This window comes from Phyllobates terribilis, unplaced genomic scaffold (assembly GCF_046119375.1).
Source record: "Phyllobates terribilis strain yellow unplaced genomic scaffold, ASM4611937v1 Scaffold_10__3_contigs__length_209671492, whole genome shotgun sequence".
In the NCBI taxonomy this organism is placed as follows: domain Eukaryota; kingdom Metazoa; phylum Chordata; class Amphibia; order Anura; family Dendrobatidae; genus Phyllobates; species Phyllobates terribilis.
The window spans coordinates 110,570,780-110,584,379 of NW_027362770.1; positions in this window are offsets into that span (position 1 = coordinate 110,570,780).

The window sequence follows — 13,600 nt, forward strand, 5'->3', positions numbered from 1 at the left end:
GTCGTCGAGAGTGGTAGGAATGTCCCGACCGGCGAGTTCATCTTTAATACGGCCGGACAGACCCTCCCAGGAGACGGACACCAGAGCGTCGTTATCCCAGGCCAGCTCCGAAGCAAGGGTACGGAACCGTATGGCATATTGGCCCACGGTGAGATCTCCTTGACGGAGGCATAGCAGAGACGATGCGGATGAGGTCTTCCGTCCGGGTTCGTCGAAGACTTTCCGGAAAGCCGTGAGAAAGGCTGGCAGGTCGGACACCAGGGGATCTCCTCTCTCCCACAGAGGATTTAGTCAAGCCAGAGCCTCCCCCGTGAGGTGGGACATGATAAAGGCTACTTTGGACCGGTCGAAGATAAACTGGTGGGACAAGAGTTCAAAGTGCAGGGTGCACTGGTTTATGAAGCCCCGAGCTTGAGCGGAGTCACCTCCGAAACGAGGAGGTGCAGAAAACCGGGGTCCGGGAAAGGATACCATGGTATTGGTGGGCAGCGGCACTGCCGGGTTGCGAGTCATGACACTAGCGGTGGTTGCAGGTGGAGCAGACAGAGTGTCCAGGCGAGAGTTGACACTCCGCAGGTCACTCAGGATGGACTCCTGTTGGGACCTCTGACGGTACAGTTCATGACATAGGTCCGAGAGCGAGGGAGCTTGCATGCTACCGGATTCCATGGCCCGAGCAAACTGTAACGGGTCTGGGAGGCGGAACCTCTGAGCAACTATACAAGGGGGCGGTCCTTGTAAGGAAGAGGGTGACTCCCAGGGAAGACGGGCAGGTAATCACGGCAAGTGACAGGGACAGTCTCTGGGTAGAAGGGCAGGTAGTCACGGCAAGTGACAGGGACAGTCTCTGGGTAGAAGGGCAGGTAGTCATGGCAAGTGACAGGGACAGTCTCTGGACAGGCAGGTGGTCACGGCTAGTGACGGCAGAGCCTCCAGGTAGGCTAGCAGGCAGGTAGCAGGTGAGAGCTCCTAGGTGAGCAGGCGAGAGTCTCTGGACAGGCAGGTGGTCACGGCAAGTGACGGCGGAGCCTCCTCGTAGGCTAGCAGGCAGGTAGCAGATAAGCGCTCCCAGGTGAGCAGACAGGAGTCTCTGGACAGGCAGGTGGTCACGGCAAGTGACGGCGGAGCCTCCAGGTAGGCTAGCAGGCAGGTAGCAGATGAGCGCTCCCAGGTGAGCAGACAGGAGTCTCTGGACAGGCAGGTGGTCACGGCAAGTGACGGCAGAGCCTCCAGGTAGGCTAGCAGGCAGGTAGCAGATGAACGCTCCCAGGTGAGCGGGCAGGCTGGTCCATAGACAGACTGACAGGTGTCGGAAGGCAGACCGTCGGACTGCAGGCTTGCAAGCAGGTAAACGGATATCTGGCAGGTATCAAGCAGGAATCTGGCAGGTGACTGGCAGGTAACAGGCAGGAATCTGGCAGGTGACGGGCAGGTAACAGGCAGGAATCTGTCAGGTGACTGGCAGGTAACTGGCAGGAATCTGGCAGGTGACTGGCAGGTAACTGGAAACAGGACCTGAGGGCAGAAGTAGAGTGAAGGCTTTGCAACAACATTGCTCGGGCACCTCCATTTTGGAGGAGGTGCCTTATATATGGTGAAGTCCTCCGGCCATTGGCCGGGGACTCCTTAGGACGGCGCGCGCGGCCCCTTTAAGAGAGGGGGAGCTAAGCACCGTTGCCGGGAAGCAGCGCGCGCTGCCAGCAGAGCGGGAGGAAGACGCCGGGCACAGAGCGGAGAGGTGAGGGGAACAGCGTCCCTGCCTAGCAGGAGGCAGGGACGCCGACGCTACACAGGGCAGTGTTCAATTGTACCTCCCCCATTCCTTGCAATGCAAGCGAAAATATGCAGCCAACCACCCACCCACCCGCAGGCTGCAATACCATACTGCTAACTTTCACTTGAAATGGGGCCTTTTAGTTTGGAGGAGGCCGAAGCTGGCCACTAACTCATGGCCGCTTCGGCAGCGAGGTATCCATACTCTGTCCCCAGCCGCCCGGCGGCCAGGTGTCCACGCTCGGTCCCTAGCCGCCAGGTGGCGGCCAGGTGTCCATACTCGGTCCCCAGCCGCCCTGATTTCTCCTGTCACCTTCCCCCACACTATTCTTAGCCTGGCCTGCTTTAGGGCAGCATTGGGCGAGCCCACCAGAGAACCAGACACCTCCGTTGGGCTCTGGCTTCTCCATCAGGGGAGTTGAGAGTGCCTAGGTGAGGAGCATGATGATGATGATAGAAGTTAGCATCTGCTTTGTTTTCTTGGAATGCAAGCACATGTATGTAGTAGAGGCTAGGCCTGAGGTGGTCCGCGTTTTGGCGCATATCCTACCTCCTCCGAGGATTGCTGGATGTTTTCCTGCTACTATCCCAGTTCTATGACTCCCTTTAAAACAAAGCTTCAGGTGATAAATGATGGATGAGGTGGTGGCAAAGGAGAAAGAGCAGGAGGAACAGGGACCATTCACATCAATATCAGGCCAGTCAACCAGGTATGTCTTGTAGGATATGTTTCTGTAACAAAAGGAGCGGTTCGGCTACACAGTTATAGGGCATACAGTGAGTGCAATGCCTACCAAAAATTTCGAGCCACTCCAATGCCCCTTGGAAATGACATGGAGGTCAGAGGGCGTTAACTAAACTTTTTTTTTCGATTTATAGCAACTGGGTCTCCTGTGCACTGTTGGCCTAAGCAGTGAATGGAAGGCTTTCCAAAAATTATGAGGAACTGCAATGCCCCTTACAAGAGCCATGTGTGGCACCCCAGGGGTCTGGTCACCACAGTAATAGAGATATTACGTCGGAGAGCAAGTGGGAGGTTTCCTGGTCAGGATCCCTTAAACATGCAACATCCTCCTGCCTCAATCCGGGGAGGGAAAATTCTGCCCTTATAAACTGGATCTGGGGCGGGGTTGAGTGAGTCAGAGAACAGTCAGAGTCAGAGTGAGAGCAAGGGAAAGTAACAGCAAGGAGCTCTGTAGGATCTAGGAGCTAAAGACCAGGGGCTGGAAGCTGAGCAGAGCTCGCCCTGGCAGAAGACAATAGGAACCGGACACAGGAGTCCGAAGCTGTGAGGACTTATATATCCAGTAGCAGAAACCAGCCGGCAGGGGATTTCAGGTCCTCTGGCCATAGAAGCCCGGAGGCTCAGTCACAAGCAAGGGACCAGCACCGCCGTCGTGGAGCGGAGGCTAACAGAAGGCCCCAAGTCACCAGCCATACGGGTGAGCACTACAAGGTACACTCAGGGACGTGGGCTACTTCTACCCGCTTACAGCAAGGTAGCCAGGAAGAGTGCAGACAGACGGGGAGGCCTACAACTCCACCTGGCCAGGGGAACTCCTGCTTGCTCACAGACTGACCAGGCCTCTTATGCTAGCCAGTACTCCTGGGAGGGTCTACCTTATAATTATCAGTAAAGACCCTGAACTGCACTGCAAAGACTCTGAGTCGTTCCTGCTGCGCTCGTGCACCATCACCCCCATCATCCACACTCACTGCCCTGAGGCTATACTCCTCCCGAGGGGAGTTATCCCATTCTATGCTGCGCACACAACACCAGCCTCAGCAGTCTGCCTCGCAGTGGTGGTACTCCCTGACTGCAATCCACGGGTGGCACAGTCGGACAATTAACCTCAAAACCTAAGAAAGACTGCCACTGGTTTGACCAGCCTGAGCCATGGGACCGGGTCACTGCCACGGAGACTATAGACCCCAGAGACCCGGCACCGGGTATCCCACACACGTGTACACACGGCCCAGGGGGCGCGTCACATGCAGTACAGCATATTTCAAACATAAGTCCCATTATTGGGGAGTGGGTGTCCCATAGTATTTGCTTATGCTTTCCCAGCAAAAGCTGCCAAAAATTAGGACAGAGCAACTTGCAATGCCCCTTACAAGAGCCATGCAGTACAGCATATTACAAACATAAGTCCCATTATTGGGGAGTGGGTCTCCCATAGTATTTGCTTATGCTTTCCCAGCAAAAGCTGCCAAAAATTAGGACGGACCAACTTGCAATGCCCCTTACAAGAGACATGCAGTACAGCATATTACAATCATAAGTCCCATTATTGGGGAGTGGGTGTCCCATGGTATTTGCTTATGCTTTCCCAGCAAAAGCTGCCAAAAATTAGGACGGAGGAACTTGCAATGCTGGCACCCTGGTGGTATAGTGGTGGTGGAGGCTGAGGATAAGGAGAAGAAGATTAAACAGCCGAAACGAGGAAGCGTATACCCATGTGTGGGTGTGAAGCGGTGCATGTGAATACACCCCCCGAAATAACACAGTGGATTTGACTTTATGTTACTCTGCTCTCATTTGGTGGTGATGAGAAGTCTGGCCCAATCCAGCCCTTGTTCATTTTGATGAGGGTCAGCTTGTCAGCATTGTCAGTTGACAGGCGAGTGCGCTTATCAGTTATAATTCCCCCAGCGGCACTAAAAACACGCTCCGATAAGACGCTAGCGGCAGGGCAGGCCAGGACCTCCAAGGCGTACAGAGCGAGTTCATTCCAAGGGTCCAGCTTGGATACCCAATAATTAAAAGGCACAGAGGAATCACAGAGGATGCTGGTACGATCGGCAAGGTACTCCCTCACCATCTTTTGAAACTTTCCACTCCTTGTGAGAGTACCCCGCGCCTCAGGGCCTGTAAGCGGGGCGGGTGTCAGAAAACTGTCCCAGAACGTTGACAGTGTTCCCCTGCCTCTGCTGGATTGGAGTTGCATCTCTCTCGCCTGTACGCCTTGGTTGGGCAACGAACTGTGACCTCTGCCGCTAGCGTGTTCAGATGGGAATTTTTTTAAGAGTTCTGCAGCAAGGGCCTTCTGGTATTGCCCCATTTTTGTAGACCTCTCCACCTCAGGAATAAGAGAGTGAAAGTTCTCCTTGTAGCGGGGGTCTACAAGTGTCACCAACCAGTAATGACTGTCACCCAACATTTTGACAATGCGAGGGTCACGGTTAAGGCAGCGTAACATAAAGTTAGCCATGCGTGCCAGACTGGTAACGGGCAAGATTTCCATGTCCTCACCAAGATGACGACTGACCATGCTCTCCTCCTCCTCCTCTTCCTCCTCCCCCCTATCCTCAGGCCACCTACGCTGAACCAACGGTATGACACTTGTACAGGTACTACCGTCTACAACGCATGATAGCAGCTCCTGTTCTTCCTCCTCCTCCTCCTCCTCTCCCTCATTTTCCCCCAATGCACGTTGGGATGAGATGAGGCTGGGCTGTGTGTAATCGCCCGCTACGGCTTCTTGATCCCTCTCATCATACTCTGGCTGCAATGCCTCCTCTTTAATTCTCTGCAGAGAGTGTTGCAAAAGACAGACAAGTGGGATGCTGACACTAATGATGGCGTCATCACCACTCACCATCTTTGTGGCCTCCTCAAAGTTTGTCAGGATGGTACACATGTCAGACATCCAGGTCCACTCTTGAGGTCTTATATGTGGAGTCTGACCTGAATATCGACCGCCTTGTTGCAGCTGGTACTCCACAATTGCTCTCTTCTGCTCACAAATCCTTTGCAACATGTGGAGGGTAGAGTTCCAACTTGTGGGTACATCACACACCAGTCGGTGTGCCGGAAGCTGCAAACGCTGCTGCAACACAGCAAGGGCAGTGGAAGCTGTAGCCGACTTGCGAAAATGAGCTGACAGGCGGCGTACTTTCACGAGCAGATCTGGCAACTCGGGGTACGATTTAAGAAACCGCTGAACCACGAGGTTAAGCACATGAGCCAGGCATGGTACGTGTGTGATCTCACCTCGCCTCAGAGCTGCCACCAGGTTACGGCCATTGTCACACACGACCATGCCGGGATGTAGGTTCAGCGGTCTCAGCCACAGATCTGCCTGCTCTTTCACAGCTGTCCACAACTCACAAGCAGTGTGAGGTTTATCACCTAAGCTTATGAGTTTCAGCTTGGCGGAGGCAGTACTGCAATGCTTCCAGCTTGTAACTGATGTGGTGATATCTGAGATGGAGGATGAACATGAGGAGGAGGAGGAGGAGGATGCGCAGGAGCTGTACATTGTGGGGGCAACTCTGACTGACATAGGGCCCGCAATCCTCGGTGTGGGGAGGATGTGTTCCGTCCCAAGGTCCGACTGGGTCCCGGCTTCCACTATGTTTACCCAGTGTGCCGTCAGAGAGATGTACCGTCCCTGGCCACAAGCACTTGTCCACGTGTCCTTTGTCAGGTGGACTCTCCCAGTAACTGCGTTGTTGAGTGCACGGCAGATGCTTTGGGACACGTGCTTGTGTAGTGCGGGGATGGCACACCGGGCAAAATAGTGTCAGCTGGGGACCGAGTACCGAGGGACGGCCACCGCCATAAGATTGCGGAAGGATTCCGTCTCCACCAGCCTAAAAGGCAGCATTTCCAATGCAAGCAGTCGTGAAATGTGCGAATTTAGGACTGTGGCCTGTGGGGCATTAGCTGCGAATTTCCGCTTTCGTTCAAAGGTCTGGGATATGGACAATTGAACGCTGCGGTGGGACCTGGACGTGGACGTTGATGCTGTTTCTTGAGAAACTGCCATAACAAGTGAAGACTGAGAGGAGGGGGCATCTTTACATGCAGTATGGACAGGGGATTGCCTTGCACACACAACAGGGGGTTCTATTGCACGCACAACAGTGGAAGAAGCAGTGGTAACACCCGCTGACACTGGTTGTGGACCCTGAGTTTCGCCCCACAAAGTCGGGTGCTTTGCTGCCATGTGCCTGATCATGCTGGTGGTGGTCAGGCTGGTAGTTTTGTCACCCCTGCTGATGCTGGCATGGCAGGTGGAACATGTGGCCTTTTTGGGGTTATCAGCAGAGTCTTTAAAAAAATTCCAGACTCTGGAAGACCTACCGCTTACTGGCAACATCCCTCGTGTTGGTGTTACGGGGAACGGTTGCCTCCCTTCTGTCTGCGGCCACCACACTGCTTCTTCCTGCCTGTTGGGGTACTCTGCCTCCCTCCCCCTGTGTGCTGCTGGCCTCACTCTGCATGTCCTCCTCCCACGTTGGGTCAGTTACTAGATCATCCACCACCTCCTCCTCTTCCACTTGCGCACCACGATCCTCCTCCTCACTTCCTGGCAATTGTGTCTCGTCATCGTCCACCTCTTGTTACAGATTGCCAACGTCGACTTCCTGTGGCCGTGGCTGTTCAAATATTTGGGCATCGCAACATGGGATCTCCTCTTCCACCACTTCAAGCGTATCAGGCGAGGGGCCCAAATATGGAAATGGACCAGTGAACAGCTCTTCAGAGTGTCCAAGTGTGGGATCACTTGCTGTCTGACGACACTCGGCATGGTGGGAGGAATGAGCATCATGGTGAGGAGGAGTATGTGGTCGAGACTCACGGCTACTAAGAGTTGACCGTGTGAAAGACAGACCGGAGGTGGTGGTGCCCAGGTAACTGGAAGTATTGTCTGCTATCCAATTAATAACCTGTTCACACTGATCAGTTCTCAATACTGGTGTTGTTCTGTGCTTCCCTAGTAATTCGGTCAAGAAGTGGGAGCGAGAAGATGTGGCTGTTGGTTGTGGCACATTTTCACCTTGGCCACGGCCCCGTCCTCTGCACGAACCATCACCAGAACGTCCACTTCCACGTCCCTTGCCACGCGCCTTGCCCATTGTAAATGAAGTAAAATAGCTTACACTTGCACTATCAATGGAAAAAGGGTAATAAAGAGTAGATTAGATCCGTGGAAGAGGAAAACCACAGTTATTGTTTACTGGGGTATACCACACTTTTTAAATAGAGATATTTGCAGCTGAACAGTGAGCGACACACTCAAACTGCTTTTTTTTTAGATACCAAAGGCCCAAAACTGGATAGTACAGCGATTTGACCCGTGGAACTGCGAAACCACACTGGGATGTCGGGCCTACACAAGACTATTTTCAACAGATATATTTTTGTGTCACAACAGTCAGGAGACACTACTGTTTTTCTTTACGGAAAAAACTACCAAAACCTGAATAATAGAGATTTTTTACCGTGGAACAGCAAAACCACAGTTATAATTTACTGGTGTATACCAGGCTTTTTAAAATATATATATATTTGCGGCTGAACAGTGAGCGACACACTCAAACTGTTTTTTTAGATACAAATGGCCCAAAAGTGGATAATACAGAGGTTTGTACCGTGGAACTGCAAAACCACACTTGTATTTCTCGGGCCTACACCAGACTATTTTCAACAGATATATTTGTGTCTGAAAAATCAGGGAGACACTATTTTTTTTTTTTTATAGCAAAAAATGCAAAAAGCAGGATAATAGAGATTTTTTACCGTGGAACAGCAAAAGCACACTTCTGTCTCTCTGGCCTACACCAGACTATTTTCAACAGATATATTTGTGTCTGAAAAATCAGGGAGACACTATTATTATTTTTATACAGCAAAAAATGCCAAAAACAGGATAATAGAGATGTTTTACCGTGGAACATCAAAACCACAGTAATAATTTACTGGTGTATACCAGGCTTTTTAAAATCTATATATATTTGCGACTGAACAGTGAACGACACACTCAAACTGTTTTTTTTAGATACAAATGGCCCAAAAGTGGATAATACAGAGGTTTGTACCAAGGAACTGCAAAACCACACTTGTATTTCTCGGGCCTACACCAGACTATTTTCAACAGATATATTTGTGTCAGAAAAATCAGGGAGACACTATTTTTTTATTTTTTTACAGCAAAAAATGCAAAAAGCAGGATAATAGAGATTTTTTACCGTGGAACAGCAAAAGCACACTTCTGTCTCTCTGGCCTACACCAGACTATTTTCAACAGATATATTTGTGTCTGAAAAATCAGGGAGACACTTATTATTTTTATACAGCAAAAAATGCCAAAAACAGGATAATAGAGATTTTTTACCGTGGAACATCAAAACCACAGTAATAATTTACTGGTGTATACCAGGCTTTTTAAAATATATATATATTTGCGGCTGAACAGTGAGAGACACACTGAAACTGTTTTTTTTAGATACAAATGGCCTATAGAACTGCAAAACCACACTTCTATTTCTCTGGCCTACACCAGACTATTTTCAACAGATATATTTGTGTCTGAAAAATCAGAGGCACACTTTTTTTTTGGGGGGGGGGGGTGGGCACCAAAAGGTTAATAAGATGGGTATTTGTACATTGTGGAGGAGGAAAAAAAAAAGAGGATTTAGATAAAAAAAAAGGATTTTTCCTGGACCCGGGACCTGGAGCTAAGTCCAGCAATTTCAGCAACAGGAGCAGCACACAGGACTGTAATGCAGCGTTTGCTGGTATAACCACTGCGTCTCCTATACAGCCTGCCTGCCTGCCTGATATACCTGGGATGGATATTAGTCCTGAGAAGGACTGTTTGTTTGATCTGGCAACCTTTACAGACCCTGCACTAACTATTTTGCAGGATATATCTCTCCCTAAATCAGCAGCGCTGTCCCTACACTGTCTGATCCGGAGTGACTGTGTCCAAGATGGCGGCGCCCGGTTTTAAATACTCAAGGTGACGCTGTGCGGCCAGCCAATCACTGTAATGCCCACAAACAACATGGCTGCGGCATTACAGTGACTCTCTGGCAATCCCTGCATGTTCATTGGTTCTGTAAAGAGCGCAAAACATGCAGGGCGGAGACCCGAGCTCCCGCCCGAGTAACCCGGAAATGCTCGGTGCTCGCCGAACATTCCGAGAAGCGTGATGCTCGGGCGAGTACCGAGCAGTGTCGAGCATGTTCGCTCAACACTAATCTGCACTGATGCCCAGAATCTTTATAAGTCGGATCCAGGACCAGATGAAGAAGGTTCTGAGCATAATGTAGACCTTCGTTCCCAAACTGTAATTCCTGTTGGTGGAGACAATGATGAAGACGATGATAAGACTCAAATACCTGATTGGAGCGACAACTTGACTTTTCGGTCAGGGCAGGAAGAGGTTGGCTTTGAGGACGACGGGTGTGATAACACACAGGGTGATGATGACAAGGTTGGAGATCCCACTTACTGTCAACCCACAGTCAGCCAGTCGATGAGGTCACCCGGGCCTTTGCCTGGCCTTGGGGATGTCGCGGTGGTCGGCTCCCTGGCCCGTACCCTGGGGTCACTCTTAAAAAGGGTGGATAATTGTTAATTTTATAAGAGTTCGTGACGCCACCTGTGGTATCTGGTGAGAAGCACCAGCGCTGCAGCAGTCCACTGAGGCCCGTGATAAGGCAGCTCGATGGTATAGCTCCCCACAGGTGGAGCTAGGTCTCAGGGCAGCGTATGCAGGGGGAATGCAGGACAGGCGAGACCCAGCTGGGTCAGAGCAAGAACGGGAACGGACACGGTAGTCACTTCAGTACCTTTTACTGGAGGAAATTCAGGCACATCCCGGAGCACTGTAGGGTGAAGGGTGCATATCAGGATCCTCCTCAATGAGCGGGTGTAGGGCCTCCTGTTTCTTGCCTCTGCGTAGTAAGTTTCTGACCTGCCTGGAGCTAGGCCTAACTTTGTCTCTGTCCTGCGCTAGCTGACCTTGTGGTAGGACCTTCTCTTGGAGTTCACGCTCCCAGTATGCGGGGCCTAAGCGTCTCCTGGCTCTGTTGCGTATCAGCACCTTAGCGATCCTGGGACTTGTAGTTCTCCAGGGATTCCGGTGATGCCTTACTGGGTCATAGAGATCCCGGTAAGCTCGGATCCGGTGTCCGGTAAATGCTTCGGGGTGAGCTGGTTAAGCTCCTCTGCCCCTTATGTACTAACTCGCCACTCGCCTTCGGCCTACTCGGGCCCTCACTAGGCTATACACACTAACGGCAGCTTGCCGCGCTTCACCGATCTTATGGCGCGGGCACACGTTAAGCTCTATCTGGGCTCCCTGAATCTAGCTAGCAGGAGCCTTGTGCTCCACTGCTGAACTATTAACTGAGTTCTCTAGACTAGACTGAGCTCCACTGCAGACTGACCTCTCTTAGGCTTCTCTACTGCAGGAACTCTTCAGAGGAACTGAACTGCCTAGCTTCACCTTCTCTATTTATATCCCTAATGGGCTCCCTCTGCTGGTCTGAGGTGGAAGGTGGAGATGTGTGAATGTTTATGGGGGCCTCTTGTGGAGGATTCCATCAATACACTCTTCTAGGATCTGTGATACCAAGCGCAGCGGATGCTATTGACGACGAGGTTAGGCTGCGCCTTCCTGGACAGAGACGGAGTACTGGAAGCACATCAACAACTGCATCCTCAACCACAACTCTGCCTCTGACCAAAAGTCGTAGTGGCTCTTCAGGTCGCATGGGCTCTAAGCCTTGCATAGCCTGGGCATTTATTCAGATCGATAAGGATGACCCAACTCGTGTTATGTGTAATATTTGTCACCAAAAGCTAAGTAGAGGCAAAAAAATCCATAGTTTGAGTACTTCATGCATGTATCGTCACATGGATATGAAGCAAAAGTTGCAGTGGGAAGCTCACTGTGCTACAATGCGGCCTAGCAGGGTGGGCCTACCACCGTCTGCCCCATCTTGTGCATCCGCGGCCTCTTCATCCTCTGTGGCTGGGGGGACAGCAGTCACACATGTTTTTGGACGCAGACCTGCCACCTCTTTACCTGCAACAGCCAGTGTTATTGGCAGGTCGTCAGTTCATTGGGAAGTGGAAACACCTGCTGGTGTTGAGAGCTCTCTGACATCGAGAGCACCACCTTTGGATCAAGGCAACCTAACATGTCCGCCTGCATCTTCCTCACAGACCGGCAGTTTGCCGGGGACACCCTACTCAACCCCGTCAAAGCACAACAGCCAGCCCTCGGTCCCTCAGATGTGTAAAAGAAAAAAAAAAACATTTCCTCCTAGCCATGAGAAAGCTAAGAGGTTGAATTTCACCATCTGCAAGCTGTTGGCTACAGAAATGCTGCCTTTCCACCTGGAGGACACAGTGGATTTTCGAGACCTTATGTCCGTCGCAGTGCCCCAGTACCAGATGCCCAGTCGGCACTACTTCTCAAAGAAAGGTGTGCCTGCGCTCCACCAGCATGTCGCACACAACATCACCGCTTCTTTGAGAAACTCTGTGTGTGACAGGGTGCATTTCACCACAGACACTTGGATGAGTAGGCATGGACAGGGGCGTTACATGTCGCTGACTGGGCACTGGGTAACTATGGTGACAGAAGGACAAGGGGCTGCTGTCCAAGTCTTACCGTCCCCACGAATTTGGCGTCAATCCTCTTTATCTCGAAGTTCCTCCACTGCTTCTGCCTCCTCAACCTCCTCTTGGTCCCCCACCTGCACCCAAAACCTGTCTGGTAATGCCACCTGCTTTCTAACTGCGCAGAAGGAATCCTGCACACCTCCTTACTATGCTGGCAGCAGGGCTCAACGGCATCAGTGTTTACTTTGAAATGTCTGGGAAATGTGAGTCACACAGCTGAGGACTTGTGGTCAGCTCTGGAGACACAGTTTCATGAATGGTTGTCTCCACTGGACCTGCAACCAGGGAAGGCCGTGTGCGACAATGCTGCAAACCTGGGTGCGGCCCTTCACTGGGGCAATGTCACACACGTGCCTTGAATGGCTCACGTGTTGAACCTGGTTGTCCATAAATTTTTAGCCCACTATCCCGGACTAGATGGCCTTCTGCAGAGGGCACGGTCGCTGTGTGCTCACTTCCGCCGTTCGCATCCCGCAGCTCAATGACTTACATCTCTACAGAAGTCGTTGGGCCTGCCAGTTCACCGGCTGAAATGCGATGTGCAGACACGGTGGAATTCAACTCTGCACATGTTGCAGCGACAGTGGCAGCACCGACAAGCCCTGGTGCAATACGTTCTGACGTATAGCCTGGGCCAACGAGATCCAGAGGTGGGGCAAATCATGCTGCAGGAGTGGTCTCAGATCAGGGACCTATGAAGTTAACGCGCCCCCTTGGCCATGGGGTACCCGGAGCCGGGCCGGTAGACGCTGGGGGTTGTATTCACTGTGGCTGTGACCCGGTTCGTGACCCAGGGCGGTCAATCCAAGGGTAATTTGTATATATGGGTTTTATAATGTCCTACTACGCTACCTGTGGAGTGCGGCCAAAGGGGCCGCCGCTGCGGAACAGTCCTCTGAAGCTGGTGGTTTTACAGCAATGGTATTTTTACTTCCCACTGGAAGAGTTTAGCTTCAGGGCATTCAGGGCAGTGTGGGTGGATGATGGTGGTTATAGTGCAGGGAGTCAGTAATGAACACAGAGTCCATGTGATGCAGTCCCAAGATCTTTACTCACAGTTGTTGCAGTCCAGATTACAGGTACCAGAGCAATCTCACCTGTTGTGCTGTGTGTACTCAGTGAGGGGCTCAGTCCACCCCCAGATAGCTCCGGAGTACTTAGCAGGACCCCCTTCTGAGTGTCCTTTCTCTGGCTTTCTCCCTGCACCTCACACCCAGTGACACTTCTATCTGGTATCCTCGGGCCTTGGCGGGTGACTTGTGTTCCGTCCCCTGGGTCCTATGTGGCTACCTTCTTAGTGAGACTTGTGTGGACTTTTGCCTGCAGTACATGAAATGCTGCAGCCTCCGGTTTCTAGTTGAGCCTTGCTGTTTCTCCTCTAGTTGAGGGACCACT